The sequence below is a fragment of the Amblyomma maculatum genome, chromosome 2, assembly GCF_055883805.1.
Source record: "Amblyomma maculatum isolate TAMU_Amacu chromosome 2, ASM5588380v1, whole genome shotgun sequence".
Lineage (NCBI taxonomy): Eukaryota > Metazoa > Arthropoda > Arachnida > Ixodida > Ixodidae > Amblyomma > Amblyomma maculatum.
The window spans coordinates 47,355,161-47,369,478 of NC_139345.1; the positions used below are offsets into that span (position 1 = coordinate 47,355,161).

At 46.4% G+C, this 14,318-nt stretch overlaps 1 protein-coding gene across 1 annotated transcript in view; it reads right to left on the minus strand.

Moving 5' to 3' along the window:
• The window catches only part of LOC146198562 (uncharacterized), a 156,603-nt gene extending 143,110 nt beyond the window's left edge, over positions 1-13,493 (minus strand). Inside the window, exon 1 of the mRNA XM_084594057.1 lies at positions 13,126-13,493. The gene's annotated coding sequence lies outside the window, so the exon portion shown is untranslated. The remainder of the gene's footprint in view (positions 1-13,125) is intronic.
• Between the last annotated feature and the right edge of the window lie 825 nt (positions 13,494-14,318).

The following is a 14,318-nucleotide window of genomic DNA, read 5'->3' on the forward strand; positions in this document are numbered from 1 at the left end:
CATGACACAGAGCCAATCGATGACCGAGGCAGGCAATCGCTTTGGCAATACTCGTTTTGTCACCTCGCTCTCCTCGATTCACTAACCCCCCCCCCCCCCCCCCCCCCTGCCTTCGTAGAGATCGGTAGACATATCTACCGATCTCTTTTCCTTGGAGTAAGTCAAACTTGCATCTTCAACGCTTCCAGTTCTTTGCGTGCAGCTAGTATGCTTCAATGTAAATCATATCCACTTAAAGCAGCCTCGCATCTCAACTACTGCACCTTCGTACTTCTATGCTTCTTGAAATTCACATTTGCGCACAAGGGTATTAGAGAAAACACAAAAGAAATATGACGCGTTTGCCATGCAGATGGCTAGTAAAGGTGAGACGCAGCCAATTCCGAACAAAAGAGCGGAATTAGCTGCTTTCAGTGTCGCTGCCACATTTGCATTTTCTAGGCCAATATTGTTTCTTATACGTACAGAACTACAATAACCTAAAAATCAAAGGGCGAATACAGAGAGCATTTCGCTGACAGCGAAAACTAAGTGAGGTGTAGGGAAAACGGAAGCGCAGTGTTCAATAGTAGGACGCGAAAAGATGCCTTTAAGTTATCCGGAGCAATAAAACCAGAAACCTTGAATTCGTGCGTAAAGCGAAAGCGCCCAACACTTGACTACATTCCACAGAGGTGCGCTGCTGCATTGCACAATATAAAGCTTATTGAGGATTCTATAGAAAAATAAACCAAAGAAAACAGACTTAGAGTTCAAAGAACTCGGTACGAAGCGCCGGTTCAGCTAGCATCTTTGTTAGTGTGCTTTTTTTTTTTTTTTTTTTAAATGCGCGAAACGCCTTACACTTCTTTTCAACGTTCACCGGTGCTTCTTCTTTTTCGTTTTAAATTAAGCCCGAAGAGAAGTATTTACCGCGGCCCTTGTTTTCAAGTGGGAGCTTTTCGGTGCTGGGAGAAAGCACATGGTCGCACCAGCGTTGCTGTCAGTAAAGTTTGGGAACGAGCAGCGGATTCCCTCGGCACCTTGTTGCCTTCCTTAGAAGGAATTACGCGCGCGAAAACAAGAAATCGTGCAGAGCCGTGTGGGCCGTGGCCATTTCGAAACAAACGAACGAGGCACCCTCACGAGTGGTGGCCAGCCTACCAGCCAGCCAGCTCGTGACTCAGCGCTGTCTGTCACGTCTCTCACGAGTAGGCAAGCAGGAGAGGCGACCAAACAAATACAAAAAGCGAGGTTCCCATACGCGCGTGACTAACCCGCGCTCGTGACACGCTGCATGCGCCCTCTCACATTTCGCGGAATTTCTGCTAATAACGGGGATTTTCTTTGTTGCTGGCCTTTTCCTGGATCTTTATTTCCTGTTATATTTGTTACATGAAGGCCTATCTTCAAGACAGGCTCGAGTACGAGCTATCTTTGCTCCTCCCGACCAGCCGCTTTATATACACCAAAGAGAGAATAACATTACGGCCGAGTTAACCGAACCGTGTGCGCTTATTTGACCGTGACCTCGGCTCGGAGGAGAAATAAGCTGCGGCGAAACGAGGAAAAATGGCAGCGAAGCTTGTTTTTTTGTAGCGCCTCTTGATCAAAACAGATTTTTTTGTGCCCAAAACCTCCCGTTTTTGTGGCCCTGTACTTGCACAGGAGAAAAACGTAGGGAAGCAGAAAAGTGCAATATTCAGAAGCAAACGTAGTCCACTCAGTCGCAGACACTAAATAATTTGTTTTTCAGCTTAACTTCTGTTTTCACTGGACTGCACTTTCTTTTATAAGGAAATGCAGCCTGCAACTTCCTACGGTGTCCTCCCCAATTTGTTTCCAGAGAAAGTACCCGGTCACTGTTTTTGAAATGTGTGCAGCATCTTTACTCAAAAGGAGCAATACTACGAAAGCTGATATTAAATTAAATAACGTTAAATATTGCGTTCGGTCTTTGCGTACAGAGAGCTGTCTCTTTTACCTGTTTTTATTATTAGCCAAAAAGAACTGGGCAAGGTATTCAGTTAAAGTTGACCATGATCACACTAAAAGAGCTTAACGGCTTCATTCATTTATGTGAAAGGAAATAAAAGGAAATGTATAAAAAAGAAAAAGAGTGCAAGGAAACGCGAAACAAATTGCCGATTGCTTTTCTCAAGCCTTGTTCTCGGCTTCACTTTGCGAAAGTGTGTATGGTCGTATGGAATGAAACACAAAGGTATGAAATTTGCAGTATCAAAAGTTCGTGTCCGAAGAAGTCATCTGCGAAGAGCACAGCTTCTCAAGAAAGTGATGACGCACTAGCGCGTATGACATTGAATGCACTTGGAGCTGTGGTTCAAACAATGACCGACCGTGACCTTAAGACCTTTCTTAGAATAAAGTGCACAAAAGGCCAAACTGCTCGTTTGAGGCTGAAACTTGGCTAAGATCTTTTAAGAGTCTAGCCTATCACACTAATGAGGGATCGTCCTTATCGCGATCGTTACTCCCCTTCCGCTGAGCCAGCGGGTTTTGTCCCCAGCTTGGACACGTCGCAAGTTCCTTTGAACGGAAGCTCAATGTTTAGCAACCTAGGAGTTTCAAAACGGCTCTCAAAGGCAATTGTTCGTCGCTGCTTGTAGTAAGGGCGTTTAAAATCTGAGCTCAAAACCGTTCTTGAAGGAGCTCGTGACCTTGCATGTTCCCGCTGCCGTATACATATTTTCTATACGTGGACCTTAATGATTACCACCTATCTCGAACTTGTGCCGCCAAGAGTGCGTATAGTTGCCTCACACGCCTATTTAGTGACCTGTTTTCGCGCACTCGAAAATCGCTGATGCAAAAAAAGAGCGGTTCGAAAATTTGCGATGATAGGGAGGGCACTTTTACGATGGGAAAGCTCAGAAGTCGACAGGCGAAGGGTGAAGTGGGCGTTGATCGCAACGTCACAGTTTGTAGGTGCCTCAGAATTCTTCTCCAGAACATAGGTGCATAGGCTCAACATTTCTCAGCAAGTTTTATTTTATTGCGAAGGCAATACTACTTGCACTTTCAAGCCTTCGCGTGACCAGGCCGCAGTTACGTCTTACCCACGTGACGCTGTGACGTCAGACCCCACGTGACACACGGGCTGGTAGGAGCTGCCAACTTGGGTCTCTCGTTTCACATGGGACGGTTATGTCAAAATTAGCCTGCGAGGACCCTGGCATTCACGTCATCCTTATAGGCCACTAAAGCACGTTCATATGGCTTGGTTAAAGCAGGGACTTATCCTGGCGGCACCGCATATAGCTGTTTCAATTTCTGCGCTGTCGAACACTCGAGTAGTTCCTCCTTTGAAGTGCCTCGAGTGAAGTCCAGCTTTGTGTGACATCACTTTTAATTGTGAAGTAACTTCGGGGGATGTTAATATATAACTGTCGACGATTTGATAGGAATGATCTAATATTTCGGTGGCTAGGAGTGGCGTTCACAAACGCTTATTCCCATCTCGTCGGAATGGTAAACTCTCCCACGTGTGAGCATTTCGGGTGTGTTGAAACAATTGCGTACATACTTTGCCACTGCCCTGAATTTGAGCGTGAGCGTGCCTTCCTGACTGCTACACTCAACCGTTTGGACTCTCGCCCTCTTATACAAGCTAAGGTTCTGGGCCCTTGGACGACACTCACAAAGAAAAACAGCGAAGCCGCTCTTTAAATTTTAAAGGACATGGGATAGAGTCCTAGACATTAAGCGCACGCTGTCTACGCCCTTTTACTATATATCTCTGGGCATGTGACAGACTCTTTTTCTTGGCGCTCTTTCATTTTTCTCCCTTGGTTCCCTTCCCAACGTGTAGAGTAGCCTGCTGGGCATCGTCTAGTTAACCTCCCTGCATTTCTATCCTATTCTCTCTCTCTCTCTGTGCGTAGACGCTGGCATCAAATAGCTACGACTTCCATAAGTAAAGAAAAAACCATAGGGGCGTGTGTTTAACTATAAACAGCAAAGCACAGGAAGCATGTCGAAATACGATCTCCGAATGTGTTGATAGTTATGGTACAATATTATGTTATGCCGTGGGAAATGTTATGTTATGCCCAGAGCGTTAATAAACGGCTTCTAGTCGAAGATATGAGCTTGTGGATAATTTGTGCGTATGTTGATATACTGCGCAGAACAGAGGACCCAAGTGCTCCTTTAGGCGCTCCTCAGGCGAAGTTCATGCCTGGACGCGTGTCTGCGAAGCTTACGTTGTTTGGGTTCTTACGGCTGTTTATATAGCCCAGTAGAACAGCTCCTTGTGATTCTATGCCCCCGAAGTACAACGCGGAAAAATATTGCGGTAGCGCGGACGGCAATGGCTGTTGCTGCCAATTATTTCGACCGTATTTGTTACGAAACTTGCCATAGTGATCACATATTAAGCAACGAATGTCTAAGGGCTCAATATTCGCGGTGTAGAGAATATCGCCACGCCCGAGCTCGATAATTTGAAACTGCAACAGAATTGCACACTTTGATGCTGCTGATAAACACCCTGCCTTATGAAGACAAACTCAGCAAAAGAATGAATTAAGAAACGTGCATGTATATAAGGCCGCTAATCATAAATTCTTTTTGAAACAAAAATAAATACTCTTAAGATTGCACCATCATCCTTATACCCTTCAAAGTGGCTTCTATAAGCAGTCACGTCTTAAAAGAGTTTACCAACGGCGCATCTAACAAAAGTATATTCCTTCCTTCTTTCGAAATTGTATGTTGTAGGAGCTTTGAGTTACTGCAAAAAAAAAGCATCAGGCAGTGTATGAAGTCGTGGCTGGCCGTAATAGCCGTGGTGAGCCGCAGCAGGGTAGTAGCAGGTGCTGTATGGCGAATGAGCGTTCCACCGCTAAGAAAAGTGAAAGGCATATGCGCAAGTGTTCTCAGTGTGCGGCCTGAAGACCGCGGGCGGAATACATCCTTCAGGTAATCCTTTTAAATCCGATGAAACACAGACATTCTTTTCTGTGGCTAGAATTTTCAGCACCAATGCTGATCATGACTTATTATATCCTAATCTCTTAGGGGCGCGTCACTGTAGTAAATGCCTACAAGCATTTATCATTACTCTTACTATATAGTCCGCCCCGCCGGGATGGCGCAGTGGTTAGGGCGTTCGAATACTGAGCCCAATTATCCAGGATCGAATTTCGGCGTCGGCGACCACTTTTCAGTGAAGACAAAAAGAGCGCCAAGTGGTCGATATTTCCGGAATTCTCCACTGCAGCGTCTCTCATTGCCCGAGTCGCTTTGAGGCGTTAAACCCCATTAACAAATCTAAACCAAACCATAACTTAGTCTCTGTAAGCTACAGCTTACATCGGCAAGCAATAGATGCAGCTAAGATATAATTCTTCTTGTTCGGGGCATTTTTGGAGTAGGAATTGCGGTAATTGTCGTTGTGGGCGAAAGTTGAGAAACTTGTTTCTGGTAGATAGTACCTGGTAAGTGTCATTGCCGGGCGCTCATTGGTCGGTGGATTTTGTGACGTCATGAGGTCACATGTGACGTCATGAGACCTTTACAAAAAAAAGATGGCAATCGATACTCAGAACCTTGCATGTACTTTCATACGGCTGAACTAAAGTAGGGCTTTACACCAATGCCGGGTTGTCTCGCACATGCTGTGGCAACTTACGACTTCATGCGAATGAGCACGTGTGAGGTAATGAAGGTATAAGTTAAGAGATTAGTGTTTAAGCGCACAGCGAAGTGCATGTACGCGGACGAGAATCCGCGAATGAAGCGCAGGAACCAATAACGTTGCTCAATCATACCCTTAAAGTCGGAGCTTAAAGCTCTTCTGAGGCAGAGTTCTTAGACATTGTTTTCATTTGCCTTGGGATCACACCTGGGATAAGATGGGGGAAAATATCCATCAACAGCTTGTGTTGTGTAACACTGTCTGTGTAACACTGAGCTCCAGTGCAGCAAACACAGCGCTCGATATGTACCGGTATGTACAGGGTCATCCACTTCTAGCTGCAACACCGGCACTGCTTTCAAAGAAACATTGTGTCCGATGCAGACACGTATCGAAACAAAGCGCTACACGCACGGAGAGGCCTGGAGGTGCTGCTTCGCATGGCATGCCCCTTCGCTTTATACGTAGCGGGATCAGACGCAATGGTGCTTTGAAAACAATGGCAGTGTTGTAGCTAGATGTGGATACGGTTCGCAAAAGGTTCAATACGATGGACTGCGCAACCACTGCTTCGAGTGCTTTCCTATTAAACTTTAAAATCCCCATTTATTTTTTTACTAGAGAGTCGTGATGATAGCTACAGGCGATGACAACTTTCCTGCCACTGTTTTTTGCTGCCGCGACGTTAGCTTCGCGTTCTGCTATCACCGCCGGCGCCTCAGCTCATAAAAGCAATGCAAGCTCTGCGGGTCGACAGTAGGTGCATATTGGAGCCTGGTGCTCTTCGCTAGAGCTTCGTTCTCGGAGTCAGCAACAAGGCGACAGTCCTCGAGGGAAATGTTGACGTTTGGGTGTGACACGTTTCATAAAGATGGCAAGAATGGGCTTAGTTTTTGGCAGAAATTTACAGCTCAATTTATTACACATTTTACAAATTCTGACAGTTCGAACAAGGGTGGTCGCTACCATCTCGAAAGATTGGGTATTTCAGGCCCGAGTTTGCCATCCATAAGACCCTGTCCTACCTGACCGAATAAACTCGATCAACGTGTAGCTGTTCATCGTTCTTCCTTGTGCGGACAGTGCGATTGCTGACCTGGTCCGAACTCTCTTCTCCGGCTCCCTACCATGTCCAAATCTTCTCAAGCCTCTGTCTATCTCTATAAATCAGTTTCCCCGGAATTCTGGAGTTCATTTCAGATCCAATCGGAGACTTTTACATTGAACTGAGCAACACAACCTGGTGCTTAAGTCATTGTTCACTAGCGAGCACTGTTTGCGTTCTACTAAATTGTTTATTCGCTCTCCGTTGAAGAAATAGCGGGCAGACTCAATCTCCCAAACAGCAGCAATAAAATAACACACTTTCCAGCGCCACAGCTACCAGACCCGCCTCAAATACACATACACATGGCGTATGAACTCGAATAGCCTTCGCCAAGGCTCGAAAAAAAATTACCGTATTTTCCAGTGTATAAGACGAGGCTTCTTTATAAGGATTTCGCTAGTGTGTACTATACAGCAGTGCGTCTTATATATATGCGTTCTCTTTTTCTTATACTTCCGCAATGTCCTTAAGAAAACCTAACGTGAAGCATGGCTATAACGACTTCCACGAGTACTAAACCTATGACCCCTTCAGAGCCCCAAAGTATTAGTAATATCAAACGGCAAAATTTGCCGACATTCTTGCTCCTCACCCGGCCACACTATATCTAGGACAGCCAAGTTCCTGCATATTACTGGTCGTGCCGGGCTGTAGTATGCCACCTAAGTAGCTCAAGAAATACACACCGAAGTTCCGCTTCAGTAAGGCTGGCCTGTAAACTTCTCGGCGCCCGAACACAACAATAATCAGACCACTGATTCAGATTGCGAAGCGAATGTCTCAACAGTGCTGCCATTGGAAATTAGTTAACTTTTTGACAGCTCGTCCGAAGGTGAAGACTTTGAAGGCTCTGAGTAAAATTAAAATGTTGCTTCTCAGCCTGCCTGTGTGAAAGGTGTTTGAGGAGGGCGGGGGGGGGGGGGGGGGGGAGGCGAATGTAGCCTTTTTTTTCTGTCTGTCATTTGGCGCCGCGTAAATAGGGTTCTCGAAGGCACAGAGTATTTCGCGATGGCCGCTCAAGTCCCTATATATAGACAAGTCCCATTGCTCTAGCAAGGGTATATTGAGGTACGTCGTATATATGAACTTTTTGCTGAAAGCCGTAAATATGAGAGGTGCCTCTTACAAACCGGAAAAGACGGTAAGCGTCCTATTGCAGCGCACCATGCTCCAACGCATTCCTATCTGGCGGTATACGCCAGTTGCTCTCCGCGCAATACAATTTTCATCCTCCCAGGAGCCGTCCTTTCCGAAAAGGCCGTAAACTGCCGACAAACAATGTGCCGGGGCGCGCGACACACATGCCCTGTCGTGGAGCGCAGCTTTGGTCCCTTGCGGCGGACGCTGTTTTTATTTTATGGCTCGACAGCCATCTGCCTCTGCGAGCAACATTTGCTCCATTAGTTTTGGAAAAGCCGGACGGCCAGGATTGGAGCGACGTGGGAAGCCGCTTAGAGAAGCAGAAGCCAAGGACCAAGTAAATAGCGTCCGGGTGTGCAGATGCGCAAGGCCTACTGCTCGGCAGTCTGCAAACTTGACTACGCCTGCAATTCGTGGTCGGTGGTAGCCTCCAGTTTGGCTCCTATACCGTGTGCTTTGGTGTCACGGAACATGGAAGGCGCGTGTTTTCTCTAGGGACGTTATCTGAACATTGCGAGCTTGAATCGGAGTAGCCGGGGCAAAAAATGCGCCAAATTTAAAAACTAGATTTATCAGCCATTGATAGATGCTTTTCAGAAAGGCGAACAATCATAAAGCCACAAAATGACGAACTCTCGGAGTTTGCCAACCGAAAACATTCTGTACAGTTGCCTTCAATGTCCCTGTAATGTGCATTTTTTTCCTTTTTCTTGTCTCGCTTTCCTGCCCAGTAGCAAGGCGTAGTGGGATCTGGTCGTGTTTGCTGTTGTGAAATTGGGAATGATGTGATGGCGTACGACCCCTTCGTTCTTTCTCCCAACACAAATATTAACCATTGCTTCCAATCAACTGACGGTAACTCGAAATTTATTGTACAGCGAGGGGGACCTATCTGCTTCCTTTAAGCCAATTTCCATTTGTTTTCAATACCAAGAGACGATATATTCATCCAATCCATCCACACTGCAGATAGTACGAAAGGACAGTTCGTATCGGCATTGCATGTCAATGTCGACTGATACAGTTTGACGCGTTCAATGGTTAGCGTCTGCAGAACTGATCTTAAAAAAAGTATGCCGCATTTTCATGATTTCATGATACTTCCTGGTAGTGAACTGAGCGCAGATGTAGAACTTGAAGCCTATCTTTTCTGCTGGCTATTCATGGCCGCTCCACAGTTAAGGCTTTCTACTTTCGGGGCGCTCGACCGGCTGACTAGCTGCTTGTCGAGGCTGATCTCTTGAGCGCGGGCTTTCCCGCGCTAAGCTTTGGCGACGACTCGTCCCTCGATCAAGACGTCGCGCGGACGCGCCTTTGTTACAACACTTCTTTAGGCGCAACGAGCTCCAGGAAGAAAAAAAAAAACGGCAAAAACGTTCTATCTCCCTACGCGATATCGCCCCGGCAGACGCGGTTTAGGAAAGCGACCGGCTCAGTATTATTTACACCCTTCTTGCCTTTTCGGGGCGAATTGATTTCGAAGGCTCAAATAAACAATTTCTTCCATTTCAACCTAGTTTCTCTGTCAGGACCGCTGTTTTACATCACGATCGCGGTGCATTTGTTGCATAAGTTTTCGCACCACTTCTTTAGGCGCAACGAGCTCCATGCAAAAAATGAGCTGCGGCGAAGCCGCTCTATCTCCCTACGCGATATCGCCCCGGCAGACGCCCTTCACAGTTCTCCTCTTGTGGTCCGATTTCAGAGGTAAACAGGCTTTGAGAAAACGCGGGTAAACTAGCGACGTGAACTAGCGACGAGCATGAAAGGTTCGATGCCATTTTAATGCAGTGTAGAAGAGGAGGAGTGGTGAAGAGGAAGTGTTTTCAGTTCTTATTACAGTTGGTAGTGTGCGCGTGTGTTGTGTATGTTCTCTTGTGTTTGTGTTTGTTGCGCCACATTTCTGAATAAGATGCAGCACGAACTAGCCCCTCAAGCCGTTATTTTGAGAAACGATTAACCAGCATGCACGTATGCCTTTCTTGAAGCTAAAAGGACTATAGTAAGACCATGGCCGTGGTAAGGCTGTGTGTGGCTACGCGCGCGGAGCCAATTGAGTGTGCTAAGCCAGCTATGGATTCGGCTGGCTACAAGTTTGTTTAGATAGTTACTTTATTTTAAAGCCAAATGACGTCCACATTTTATTACGCAGTAATGAAACGTGGTTCTCAACGTAAAAATGTCAGCAAAATGCGCGGTTGTACTTGTTGAAGTGTTCAATATGACGTGGGTGACACCGGATGACGCAGTGGAAAATGTCCGTAAAACTAAAATCAGCAGTAACTAAATTTCTTTAAAATGAAGGACGCTTGCATAGCGTTCAATGGAGCTTCGGGGGGGGGGGGGGGGATTGAATAAAGTTCGTACAGCTGAATACTTTTAAATGACGTTCGCTCAAGTGGTATTCTGCTTCGACGTACGTACGTACGTACGTACATACATACATACATACATACATACATACATACATACATACATACATACATACATACATACATACATACATACATACATACATACATACATACATACATACATACATACATACATACATACATACATACATACATACACCCCGGCGGCGCAGTGGTTAAGGCGCTCGACTACTGTTCCCAGGACGCGGGATCGAATCCCGGCCTCGGCGGCCGCTTTTCGATGGAGGCGAAAAGCAAGGCGCCCGACTTCTGTGCGATGTCAGTGCACGTTAAAGAACCCCAGGTGATCGAAATTTCCGGAGTCCTCCACTACGGCGTCTCTCATAGCCTGAGTCGCTTTTGGACGTTAAACCCCACAAACCAAACCATACATACATACATACATACATACATACATACATACATACATACATACATACATACATACATACATACATACATACATACATACATACATACATACATACATACATACATACATACATACATACATACATACATACATACATACATACATACATACATACATACATACATACATACATACATACACACGCACACACATTACAATATGTAAACTCCTTGCTTCCCACCAAAACTTCGCACCTTTTTAGCAGGGACGAAGTGGCACGCCTGTGCCGCAGAGCATGCGCATGATTTGAATATGCACGTACGCGACGCCATATCAGTTGTGGCCTCGACTATTTGGCGGAAGAGCAACGCTGCCCTTGGCCACGCTCACTGTGTCCTTTCTTACTCCACTCTCCTGGAGTCTCAGCTGGAAGATGTCGCCATTGGGCAGCATTTAACGGCACTCTCCTTACCAATTAACAGCGAGACGAGCACAATGCACGAGGTACCGGCTCCTGGCAGAAACGCTGTGCTCGCACCGGATGTCCGCGTACGTGCGACAGCCTCTCTCTGAAGCGGCGGCTGCAAACAGCGGCCAAGAGGTTTCCGCTGCTGGTTTGTGATAATCGACGGGCTGCTGTTAGCTCTTATAGTTTTGTTGTGCTGCGCGTCGCATTCAGATGCGCGCCTTTTCGACGGCTGCAGGGCGAGATTTGTGCATGCCGCTCAGTTTAACAAGGAGTAATTCAAGAGCACTTAAGCGAGACTAACATACAAAGAGGCGAGTTCTAGATAATAACGTCAGCAGGCCGCTACTTTCTCTTTTTTTCTTTCTGCAAACCTTTGACATTTTACCTCGTATATCCGCAATTACGGATTCGCGGCATATGCTGTATTTTGGGCTTTGTAGGAAAGCTACGGTGGTTTTCTTGACTCATTGTTAATACAGCCTAATTCTATGTGAATTTTCAGACAAATAAAATACAAAATCCTGCTTGAAGTCTTGCAAACGTTACATGCGTGACGAGTTTGCTGCGCACGTACCTGAGAGCAGTTATTTCTGAAATAATGCGCGATTATTTTAATTTCTTCTAAACTGATTTGAAGAGCGCTGCGGCGCAAGCGTATTCAAATTATTTTGAGGCAAATATTTGATGGGCAGGAACGATCATCCACATAGTAATTTAAGAAATGTTTATCGGCATAGACGCACTAGAAATGAGTATATTCAAAATAATATTACGGATGCTAGAAGAACTTTAGGAGTCGCTCACATATAAGCAAGCCCCTGAAGGCAACAGCATCGAATATAATACATCTCCATGCCAGCTCTCAGAGTCGCTAGAGCTGTCTGTCTTAGCCAGAAGAAGAAATGTTTTGTATAACAATGGAAAACAGTGAGCTGCAGCGTAAAAACTAAAAGACATGATCGAATACAGCCGTTCTGGGGAAAGCCTGACAAAAATTTCAAAGCACCTTAAAAGTATGTCCTCAAGGAGATAAAGCAATATGTAATTGGCTTTCTTAAATGTACGATTACGCTTTCTCTTCCCAGGGAGTTTTAGAGTTTTTGCACAAGAATCGAAGCTGTAGGCCATATTGGTAGTAAAGAAAAAACTCAAAATCGCGTGGCTTGAAATCGCGGAATTAACTAACAAACAATGAATGACAAGTACAATGCAGAAAATGTACACTAGAGTTAAGAAACAAAGATATATAAGCGATTTTAGGCGTTCATAAGGCAGTGTTGAAACGCATCCTTTGAATATCATCGTTCCTGAACACAGAAAGTTGGATGAGAGAAAGGGTAGGCAGTTTCGAATGAAGCTTTAAAAAAAAGTATTTCCTTTTTTAGTTGTTCACAAGGCGTGCTAATATGGTTGAGGCGGAAACAAATTTAGTTATTTTTATGCTATATATATTTGCAGCCTAGGGAAATCAATGTACCCCGCCGGGGTGGCGCAGTGGTTACGGCGCTCGACTACTGTTCCCAAGGACGCGGGATCGAATCCCGGCCTCGGCGGCAGCTTTTCGATGGAGGCGAAAAGCAAGGCGCCCGTGTGCTGTGCGATGTCAGTGCACGTTAAAGAACCCCAGGTGGTCGAAATTTCCGGAGTCCTCCACTACGGCGTCTCTCATAGCCTGAGTTGCTTTGGGACGTTAAACCCCACAAACCCAAACCCAAATCAATGTACTGTGAGTAAGACAATTGCATTCATATCAGCGCGTTTCTTCATGGTTCGTCTTTAGCAGCGTTGGCGCTACGTCGACGAGGAATGCATGTCATTATCGATGTAGCTTTACATATGCGCTTTTTAATTTAAGTAGAGGGCATGCCATATAGTCCCACACAGGGCACAAACCCGTCAATAGAACGTTCTCCGTCTTGCACATTCAAAAACGTTGCAGCTAAGCATGGTCTCAGATTTTTGAGTATATGAAAAGGTACTCACTCAGCGCAGCAGATATCTCCAAGGTTAGACGAGGGCAGTGACAGCAGGTTGAAAAGCTCCTAAACTTTGACACAAAGACGGAGAAATGCTGTCACAAGAAGCGCGTGGTCACCGCGCTCCAGAATCCGTTATCACAGAGTTTGAGAAAAAGTATCCAGGCAGGGGTTTGCAGACAGGTGTGCTTTCTGGCCTCCTCATGAAGGCGCACATGCCATCGCGAGCTCCGCACAAACTCCGGGAGCGAACCCCCGCCGCACAGGAGAATGACGAAACCAAAATTTGCCTGGACTCTCGGGGGGCACCATGCATCAGCGCCCGCACCCTCGGCAAAAGCGTTACGCGAGGAGCACGCGTTTTTTTCGCCTTCGTCCGTGCAACGGCAGCAGCGGTTGGCAGCGTGCTGCGGCGGCGGCGACTCACCGGGGGAGAGAGATTGAGGAGAAGGGCGACGTGGAAAGTGCGCGTGCTTCAAACAACACCTGGTAGTCTGGAGCGGTGGTTGTCTAGGGGGATGGGCAAATGGGCGAGAGGATTTGCCGCGCTGGGCCTTTCCTCTCCGTGGTCAGCCATCCGCTGAGTCCACCGCACCGAGCAGAGGTGCCAAAGGAAGCAAACAAGGGAAAACGCAGCGAAAGCAAGAACAGCGGCAACCTCCGCGCGCAAAAGTAAGACACAGCTCCGGCAGCAGAAATGCTGCCTGACCGGAGACGGGGTGATTCAGTGCACGCCACACAAGCTAGGCGCTGGCTCGTGTTTCGGCCGTGGTACAACAAAGGCATCGTACTGTTTCTCTTTCCCTCCTCAGCCTTTCTCCGTGATACCGTGATTACACAGGTTTTAGGTGGCTTCCAACGGCTTCGGAGTGCGGTGACAAACTCTTGGTCAGCCAGACGTACGGCAGGTCGTCCATTTTGTTTGCGGCGACGGCTGTTCTACTGAACGAGAAACCAGAGGGGCTTTCTTTTTTTTTTTTTTTTTTTTGCCTGCGCCGACAAGCTGGTTGTTACCGTCCGCTTGCGACAGTTATTTTCTTACTTCGCCGTACACGACTGTTTTTCCTCTCACGATATGTTCGTAGTAGCTTAGGGAGAAACTATAAATAGGAAGGCACCAGGCAGAAGCCTGAACGCTATAAAAGGCAGTGTAAAACGTATTGAAGGGCTTTAGTACAAAAACAGTCATGGTCACTCTGC